General features: G+C 44.4%; 1 long non-coding RNA gene across 3 annotated transcripts; it reads right to left on the bottom strand.

The window, feature by feature from the left end:
- Nucleotides 1-3,300: 3,300 nt before the first annotated feature.
- LOC120387480 lies at nt 3,301-9,787 on the bottom strand. Of its 3 annotated transcripts, none has more exons than XR_005590185.1 (4): nt 9,654-9,787; nt 7,511-7,569; nt 5,815-6,916; nt 3,301-5,675 (listed from the first exon to the last, which is right to left on the bottom strand). It is a non-coding gene; the product is annotated as an uncharacterized LOC120387480 (long non-coding RNA). The 3 variants fall into 3 exon arrangements; XR_005590186.1 differs by lacking the exon at nt 9,654-9,787 and adding an exon at nt 9,215-9,253; XR_005590187.1 differs by lacking the exons at nt 7,511-7,569; nt 9,654-9,787 and adding an exon at nt 9,215-9,257.
- Between the last annotated feature and the right edge of the window lie 352 nt (nt 9,788-10,139).

Here is a 10,139-nt window from a genome sequence, read left to right as displayed (position 1 = left end):
TAATTAGCCCTAGCCCCTGTTATAGCCATAATGCATGTTTTCTCCTACTTTTTCTATTGTTAGGGAAATATTATGAACACTGCTTTAACATGAAATCGATTGAAAATATATTTCTATTGTATGCTATTGTTAGACATCAGGTAATTTTTTAAATGAAAAAAAAAATTAACATCTACCAACTTTTTAATACAAAACTAATATTTGTTCTTCAAGGTACTGTATAGTTTGGATTGTGGGTTTTAGCTGAAGGTGGCAAGAGAGCCTGTTGAGATGTCTGCTTACAGGCTTCCATCATGATGTGCGTAATATTAGTCTTTAAACCTAAATGTCAAGGTGCCAGACTCTAAATGGAATGTTGTGGATTCTCGATGTGACGTTTCTTCAGATTTAGTCTTCAGCTGCAGATGTTTGTTGAAGTGAGAATCTCTTCAGATAAATCCACCTTTCGTTCCCAGCTCTATAACTTCGGTTTCTTTTTACAAATTTGAGATATAGTGTCTCCCCTAAGAGAAAAGAGTGAAGTGTGTGAATTTACGTGGGGTTCCAGAGATGTTCAGAATACTCGTAACTGAGTTTTTAATAAAATGTACTGAAAATAAGGCATCCAGTTTCTTTCCCACAATCAACTAGCACTTTATAAGAAGTAAGCAATGAGATCAAAAGTGTACTCCATAGCAAGTTCTCCAGTGGTTTAGTGACTAAATTAATGTTTGTTTAATTGAATGTTTTAGTAATAAAATGTCTTTGGAGGTCTGAAAACAAGCTTTTTAAATTCAGGAAATGGCACTCTCTGCTGGTAAGATGGAGGTGATTGTAACCTCCAGTATTATAATTTATTTTATAATTTAAAACATGTTTATATTTTTATAATCCCAGCTATGTTGAGTTTTGCATAAATCTTTCCACAGGTGGTGAAACTGTAACTGAAGGAATTTGTGGGATTTATAATGCCATCTTTAATAAAAGGAATACTGAATGAAGACTCTAGTATCCTCTTTTTTCCATAGTTGTTACTATAAACTGATTATTTACAAGTGATGTTGAAATCTAACCCTCTGTCGTGATCCAGTCACTAGCTGCTAGCAGAACAGAAGAAAATGTGTCCTTTTCCTCTTGCAAATAATCACCTTTCTTTTCTAGGGTACAGGGATTTTCCCTGACAAATGTAAAAGGGATGTCATTTTGTTGAATAATTCCTCTTTGTCCGGCCCGGGGTCCCACAGGATCTCTGTCAGGAGGAGATCCCACTGTAGCTGAGCTGCGGGCAATGCTCTGGCAACAACCTGCAGCCACAACTTCCCCCTGGACCCTGCCTCCTGTTACAGTGTGAACAAGCACTGGGAGGAGCAGCCAGAAGTGGTGCTGTGGTGCATTCCTTCTGCCTTAAATCCCTGATGTTCATCATAGGGTCACAGTCTAACAGGGACAAGAGCCTCTTGCTGGGGATGCATCTCCTGCTCTGGAGCAATACGGGAGGGAAGGGAGGGACTATGCATGCTTCCCATCCCAGTTCCCTGAGTCCACACTATTTCCCGTTCTCCTCCCCCCACATAATGGGGAAGATCAGGGACCCATCCATATACTAATTTTAAACTACACTTTGGTCCTATGCATTAGACCTCAGCTAGGGGTCCTGCTGATTTTTTTTTTTTTTGGTAATGAAGCAGCAAAAAGGTTAATGTTGGACCTGTAAAAACAATCTCTTATTTCTAGTTAGGGAAAATGAGCCTTGCAGTCTGTCCCTAGGGGCACACTGAGGCTATTACGATCCAAGTGTCTCTCTCTAAACTGCTGGCTTTGGAATTAGGTTTCTCTGAAAGGCCAAGAAGGAATATTTAAGGAGAGGGATGGGCAGTGACTAAGAGATTTTTAGAGTCACATTTCCCATCAAAGGTGTCTCTCCTTTGATGAGGTGTTTTGAAATGTGTAACTATTTAAGTATCTCCCTCATTCGGTCACAGATGAGACCTTCAAATGCAGGTTCCACAGAGAAGGAAATGACAAAAGGAAGGGAACATAAGACTGAGGAAGGATGCTTGTGTGGTACTTAAACTACAGGAAGAGTAGAGAGACGCGGGTTTTTCCAACTCTGCTTTTGGCTCTACCGCACATTGCGTTATTGATTTGTACTGCAGTAGCACCAAAGAGCTCCATTTGTGTACCAGGACTCCATTGTGCGAGGTGCAGCACAAACACCGAACAACAACCAGTCTGTTGTAGCTACGTCAATACCCACTGTCCAGTCAGTCTAGGTCAAAAGTTTTCAGCCTGTGGGTCCACAGATTGTCTAGGATTTCCAAAGGGGGCCGCATCTCCATTCCAAATTATTTAGGTGTCTGCAAATGGAAAATGGTTTCACTGGTTTAGGTGACTGTATTACTGTATTTTCTGTTAGTGTTGTCGAAGAAAAACTCAGTTCTCGCTTTTTGTTTGGGTGCAGCAAAATCAAATACTTTATTATTTCTCCAGTAATTACAATGGAGGGAGAGAGTGCCATAGGACACAGGGTCGCCCCAGTCCTGGACAGGTCTCTCAACTGGTAAACAATTACATCAAGCCTTTATACCTTTGTTACAGACAATTTCTAGCAATCATGGAGACAGTAAAAAAGCAACAAATACATTTTGTTTATACATAGCAGAAAGGAGTGAGACAATAAGATAAGCCTAAGAAAAGCAAGCCTGCATTTTGGTTAGTGATTGCAAGGTCGTAATAACTTTGTACACAGTTCTTGTCCTGTCGCCTCGCACTATCTTTGCTCCTACAAGTCTCACGTCATTAGGGTTACAGTATGGCCTGACTCTTGCTAACTGACTGACACGCATTAAAATCCGCTTCAAATCCTTATTGAAGCTTTCCCTGCTTCCACACTGGCTAATAGCCATTGATGGACCTGTCCTCCAAGAACTTATCAAGTTTGAACGATAAGAAAGCGATTAGTGTTCTGAGTCTTTCGGATGCTTGTGCGTTGCTGCCTGCATTAATCTGACTTGTGAGATCTGCGTTCCACACTGCAGTGTAATATTTGAGCAGGTGTCGTGTGAGCCTCTGTGAGTGTCTGAATCGCTAGACACAGGGCCGGCTCCAGACCCCAGCGTGCCAAGCACATGCTTGGGGTGCCGTGCTGCGGGAGGGCGGCAGACGGCTCCGGTGGACCTCCTGCAGGCATGACTGCGGAGGGTCCGCTGGTCCCGCGGCTCTCGTGGAGCATCCGCAGGCATGCCTGTGGGAGGTCCACCAGAGCCGCGGGACCAGCGGACCCTCTGCAGGCATGTCTGCAGGAAGTCCACTGGAGCCGCGGGACAGGCGACCGCCCGAGCGCCCCCTGCAGTGCGCCGCCCTGCTTGGGGCGGCACAATTCCTAGAGCCGCCCCTGGCTAGACAGGAGAGGGACACTAAGTAGACTGGAGAACTGCTCTTCTACAGAAATTGTTACACGTCTCCCAAAAGAAGAGACCCATCCGCCCCACAACACCCCACTGCATCAGTCTCTCATGTTTCAAACTTGTAAGTAATAGTCAGGCAAGGCGTGTTAGTCTTATTTTTGTTTTCTCAGCTTGTAAATGTTCCTTTTGGCTGAGAGGATTTGACCTCTGTTTGCTGTAACTGTGAACCTAAGGCTAGAGGGCGTTCTCTGGGCTATATGAATCTGCTTACCCTGTGTTGGGATTTTGTGCTTCCCAGTGAGTCTGATGCTGGGTAGAATCAAGGGACTTCGATTCCATGTGATTCAATTCAACAAGGCTTTATTCAATATGTGCACAAGGAGAGCCCCTGGGACAAAGAATCAGGCAGAGTCCCTCCAGCCAGGAGCCCCTCCCCTTGCTAGTTTATAGCACATGGCACTTATAGAACAAGTTATAGAACAACTTACAGAACAGGAAGCTCTAACCAATCACAGTTAAACAAACCCATGTTTATCACATGCTCATAGTGCTCCATGCCACCTGCTGAGCTCAACCCCTCCCCCTGGCTTTCTCTAGAATGTTCCGAGGCTGGTGAGCCACAGCGGGCTTCCCTAGGCACAAGTACCCTGCAAAGCACATTGTATCCAAAATGAACACAAGCATCCCCTTCAGCTCCCCCATTTGGTTTTGGGGTAAGAACAATTCTTAGACCCCACTAACACCACTTCCTTGTATTTATTAGGAGCAATAATTAACTTTATCAATAATTAACTATGATTTTGACAACAGAATGAAATAATACATAATAATATTTACAATCAAAATAATAAGTCCACATACCACTGTGAGAACACAACCCAAATCCATTCCCCATGGAATTTTTGTTTCCACAATAGCAAACCCTTCTAGCCACTGAATCACTGTAATTGCCCTACCACGTTTTTCATAATATTTTTAAAAAGCTTAACACAATAGGAAGAACGAGATATTTAAGCAAGGCTTGCCTGCCACAGTTAACCACCCACAGCCACACCAGATAATGGCGTCCTTCCTCACTGCTGTATCATCCATGAAATTACATTACATGCACCATTAAGTCAGGTCCCAACATTTGAGATAAGGCTTGTCCTGACTTCAGGTTTTCCGTACACAAAACCCATCCTCCAGGATGGAACATTGGTCCCGTGGGAAAGCCATATAGTTATCTCCGGCCCTTATTCTATACAGGTGTCTGTGACATGCGAATGGGAGTGGGTGCACTGGCTGAGCCTCCAGTTCAGGAATTAACACCCCTCCAAGGATGCAATGACCATCACTACATACCCCTATTATCGATAGGGACCACTCCCCTGCCACCATCCAAGGTGAAGACATTCAGTCTCTGAGAACTGCAGCTCTCACTCAACATGGCACCTGTGGCACGAGTGAGTCTCCTATCAGGGCTGCAACTTTCATGTTGAACACCAGGAAGATACCATGCCAGGAAGATAACACAATTTTTCCACATGCCTAGACCAATGTTTGCTTATACATTTGAGTAGTTGTTAAGAGATGGCTGAGTACAACAGTGAGGACCTAACCAACTGTTGCTGAGTTAAGGGAATAGCTAACTTGATGAGACGTGAGCCCCACTCTCACCACAATGAACTGTCATTCCTGCTACAGACAAATTTTAACCCAGTCCCTATGATTAGATTTCAGTAATGGCATTTACAACTGATCCAGTGGCTCCTCCCCAGGTGATTACATCAGTAAAACACTGAAAGCCACTGCAGCATTATTAAGATGAAACTTTCAAAACCACTCAACACAATTAGTAGACTACAAAAATTCCTACATCAATTTTAAACTGGGAATATCAGCTGCAAACACTTAACAATATTACGAGCGGCTTTCCAGGAGTCCATAGAGTAAACAGGGATTGTTGTGCCCCATGTTGGGTCTCACCCTTGAATACTTTTACACGTGACAGGTGCACCCGAACTGGAATTCCAGTGACCCGGGCTGCTGAAGGAGTTACTAAGAGAAGCGTGTGAGGCCCAGTCCAGGCTGGTTCAAAGGTTCGTTTTCTATAGGCTTTCACCATCACCTGGTCACCAGGCTGCACCTCACATATGTCCTCTTTGCCAGCCTTTGAGTCTGGCTCAGTTCGGGGGTCCTGTGAGACACACTGCGATAACAATTTGCAATATTCAACAGGCTGGTCACCCATGACATACAATTCCCCCCCTACAATGCACAGATTTCCTGGCGTCCTCATCGCCCGCCCTGCCAGCATTTCAAAAGGAGATAAGGAATGTGGATTAGTAGGAAGCATGGAAGTCCCCGTCGGGGAATTATTTCAGTCATCAATAGTTTAACTACATCAGATGCAGTGGCCTTGGCCACTGGGAAAGCTTCTACTCACTTAGTAAAGTGATCCATGATCACCAGAACATATTCTTTCCCTCTGCACCTTGGCAGGGGACCAATTCCATCTATTTGTAACTGCGTGAAGGGCTGTGTTGGTCTTGGCTGATGCTGCATTTTCATTTTCACTGTGGGAGCAGAATTATATTGAGCACACGTTACACGCCTTCTCACATAATCATGCACGTCTGCATTAAGCTTAGGATGCCACCAGGTGTTTGACATACGGTGGATCACCCTCCATGCTCCATCATGTCCCAACATGTGATACACTTGAATAATAGTTCCCATTAGCACATTTGGTAACACTAATGTGTTCCCTGGCCCTCTCCAAGTGTTATCATCACACAGATTGCCCCCATTATCCATCCATAACCACTTCTCTGCCCTTGGGGCAGTGTGCTGAATGTCCTGTAATTCAAAAAAGTTTGGGGGTTTTATGAGAGGCTGTGTTGCAGCAACCAATTGGGTCTCTTTACCTTCCACTGCTGCTTGTTTAGCTAGTTCATCTGCCCTTCGGTTCCCCTCCCTTCTGTGTGGGCCTTCACTTTTAACACTGCTATGTCGGTAGGTTTCTGCATGGCTGCATGACGTTTCTGCACTATCCCCCCATTTTGTATTGGGATCCTGTACTTGTCAGGAATCCCCGATTTACCCACGAGTTAATGTAATTATCTACAACCCCAAACACACATCTAGAATTAGTATCTATGTTTATAGCATGACCTTCCGCGGCTTCACATGCGCAACTAACACCTGCAGTTCTGTTACTTGTGCTGATGCCCCAAGTAAACTGCCAGGTGTCACCAGCTGCCCATCTTGCGTACAAACAGCCCATCCTGTGTGTCACTTGCCATCCATGTAGGAGGAAGAACCATCCACGTATAGGCAAGGGGCACCAGGTATTGCAGTTTCTTTTACCAATGGAAGGTCCATGGGCTCTTCCTTAAGGCAACACCGATGCGGGTGTCCCTCATCTGGGCTAGGCGTGAGGGTGGCAGGGTTTAGCGATGACGCTCGTTGCAGACGTACTGAAGGCATTAGCAAGCTCGTTTCCCATCGAGTCCATCTTGCCACCTGGACTGCCGAAGATTTCTTTCCTGATAAAATAGCAAGGACAGCGTGAGGCACGACAATAATTACATCCTGCACACCAATTAGTGGTGAGGCTTGATTTAGGGCCATAGAAGCTCCTTCCACCGCCTGGAGGCACGGTGGCATTGCTTGAGTGACAGCATCTAGTTTAGAAGAGTAGTGTGCTACTGGGCACTGTTTGTCCCCATGTTTTTGCATGAACAGTGCTGTCATATGTCCCTCTCTGACATGCGTGTACCATGTAAAAGGCATTAATGGATTAGGAAGTCCCAACCCTAGGGCAGTACTTAGCCTCTGTTTCAATGTGGTAAATGCCTGTTCACATTCAAATGTCCATTCAATTTCATCATGTGGTCCACCAGCACCCTTCAGGAGATTATTAAGGGGCTGGACAATCCTTGAATAATTTGGGATTTGAGTTCAGCAGAAATTAAATAGTCCCAACTCTTTCCTAACTCCCCTGACCGTAATTGGTTGTGGGCATGCATTAATAGCCTTAATGCAGTCAACAGTTAAACACTTGTACCCCTTGGATATGAGATACCCCAGATAGGATACTTCCTCCTTTGCGATCTGAGCCTTTCTAGCATTACATTTACCCCACTGTCTGCCAAGTGCTGCAGGATCACTTCTAAGCCTTTCATGTGCGTTTGGCCATCTGGTGAGGAGACAAGAAGATCATCAACATACTGTACAACACAAGAAGCCACGTCTGGCAGCTTTGCCAGCACATCAGCTAACACTCTATGAAACAAAGCAGGTGAGTTATAGAAACCCTGGCTGAGGCGAGTGAAGGTATATTGCTTCCCTTTAACAGTGAATGCAAACCAAAACTGACTGTCAGGGTGCCCAGGAATAGACCAAAAGCCATTGCTAATGTCCAAGGCTGAAAACACTATGTGATCATCAAAAGCATGTAAGCCTCCCTCTACCATCCACTCCTGTACCTTTTCCCAGAAGGGTAGGTTTGGGTTATTAAGCTGCAAAGATGACAATTCTTTTAACATGCTCCGCAAGTCAGAGGGACTTATAGGAGTGTGCTCTAGGCGACTAACAGTAGCAGGGCCCCCTTCCCCTGGGTTAGGATTAGGGACAGTGGGCACTCTCACTGGAGCCATGAAACTAGACTGATATCCCCATGTTACACATGTAGGGTACAAAGGTGCTGAGGGACAAGATTTCTTTCCCTGCAAGTCTGCTTCTTTATACTTTTTTGCTTCTGCTTGCAGTTTTCCCACCTCTGCTTCTAACTCTCCCACCCTTCCTTTTAGCACATCACTCTTTCTAACCAGATGTTTATAATCAACAATTAAACACATAGCAGCCATTTTGTCCTTCTTTATTTCAATCATACAGCCAAAATATTTTCACAAGAAAACTAATAAACTTACTGCTACAAGTTATAAAAACACTAATCATACACTCTTCATATTGTGGATTATTATATCCCTTCATCTTTCCCTTTTTTTAACCTAAATATCCTCCAATCTCTAAATTTTTAAACACAATTCTGTTTACAGACTAATAACAATGTATTCAAATCAAACTCCCCAGACTAAAATGACCAATCAGCAGATTAATCCTTTTTCCAATTTATTTGATCTGCACAATTACAATGTGCAGTTGGGAGATCAGGGCCAGCCAACACATTCGCTAGAGGTACTTAGGGATATACCTGCCCCTACACTAACTGTTGCTCCTTACAGCCTCTGTCATAGGTTTATTCCCCACTTGGAACTTTAGCGTCCACAAGATGGGGACCTGCATGGGCTCCTCTAAACTGAAATCCTAGTTTAGATCTGGTAATGCTGCCACCAGCTAGAAATTCCAGTGTCTAGCACATTCCTGTTCCCCCAAAACTTTCCCAGGGAAACACCGATCCAAAGTCCTTGGATCTAACACAAAGGGAAATAAACCATTCCCCCCACCTTCTTCCCCCTCCCTTCGCCGTCGGGAGAGATCACCTTGATTCAAACTCCTTGAATCAAAACAAAGAGGGATTCACCTTCCCCCCACCTGTCCCAGTGAGACAAACTAATCCCCTGAGGTTTCAAACAAGGGAAAAATCAAACAGGTTCTTCAAAAGAAAAGCTTTAATTAAAGAAAGAAAAGTAAAAACTATCTCTGTAACACCAGGATGAAAAAATATACAGAGTTTAGCTTATAACCCTAGAGGGGCTCCCCCCCCCTTCTCAGAATAATCAAAAGTAACAGCAAACAGAAATAAAGATATTTCTCCAGCAAACACACATTTGCAAATACAGAAATTAATTACAAAACTAATCCGCCTTGCTAATACTCACTATACTGAATAGAAGGAAATATTTCAGGAAGCTTGGAGAGCCTGGATGTACATCTGGCCCCTCTTAGATCCAAAGAGAGAACAGCCCCCAAAACAAAGAACACAAACAAAGACTTCCCTCCTCAGAGATTTGAAATGATCTTGTCCCTTGATTGGTCCTCTGGTCAGGTGTCTGTCAGGTTTACTGAGCTTATTAACCCTTTACAGGTAAAAGAGACCTGAACCCTTAACTATCTGTTTATGACAGCCTCTTTGATTTCCCACTTCAACAGCACTTAGAGGAACTTACAGCTTAGCCAGCCCCCACACTAAGTACAATGTCTTAAGACTGCAACAAACTCCCTGAAATCCCCAGCACCAAGACTTGCTTACCACAAAAGGTATGAGAGTCACCAGTCAGGTCAGAGACACACAACCAAATAAAAAATGAACAAACTCACCCTCTAATTAGATTGTAGGTTGTGATCCGGAAAGATATTTCTCACCCTGCTCACTGCGCCAAGAGACTGGTGGGATTTTGTGGTTCCCAGTGAGTCCGATGCTGGGTAGAATCAAGGGACTTCGATTGGATGTGATTCAATTCAACAAGGCTTTATTCAATATGTGCACAAGGAGAGCCCCTGGGACAAAGAATCAGGCAGAGTCCCTCCAGCCAGGAGCCCCTCCCCTGGCTAGTGTATAGCACATGGCACTTATAGAACAAGTTATAGAACAACTTACAGAACATGAAGCTCTAACCAATCACAGTTAAACAAACCCATATAGGGGTTTGTTTCTCACATGCTCATAGCGCTCCATGCCACCTGCTGAGCTCACCCCCTCCCCCTGGCTTTCTCTAGAATGTTCCGAGGCTGGTGAGCCACAGCGGGCTTCCCTAGGCACAAGTACCCTGCAAAGCACATTGTATCCAGAATGAACACAAGCAT

Source organism: Mauremys reevesii, linkage group 20 (assembly GCF_016161935.1).
Source record: "Mauremys reevesii isolate NIE-2019 linkage group 20, ASM1616193v1, whole genome shotgun sequence".
NCBI lineage: Eukaryota > Metazoa > Chordata > Testudines > Geoemydidae > Mauremys > Mauremys reevesii.
This window is presented reverse-complemented; position numbering and strand designations above follow the sequence as displayed.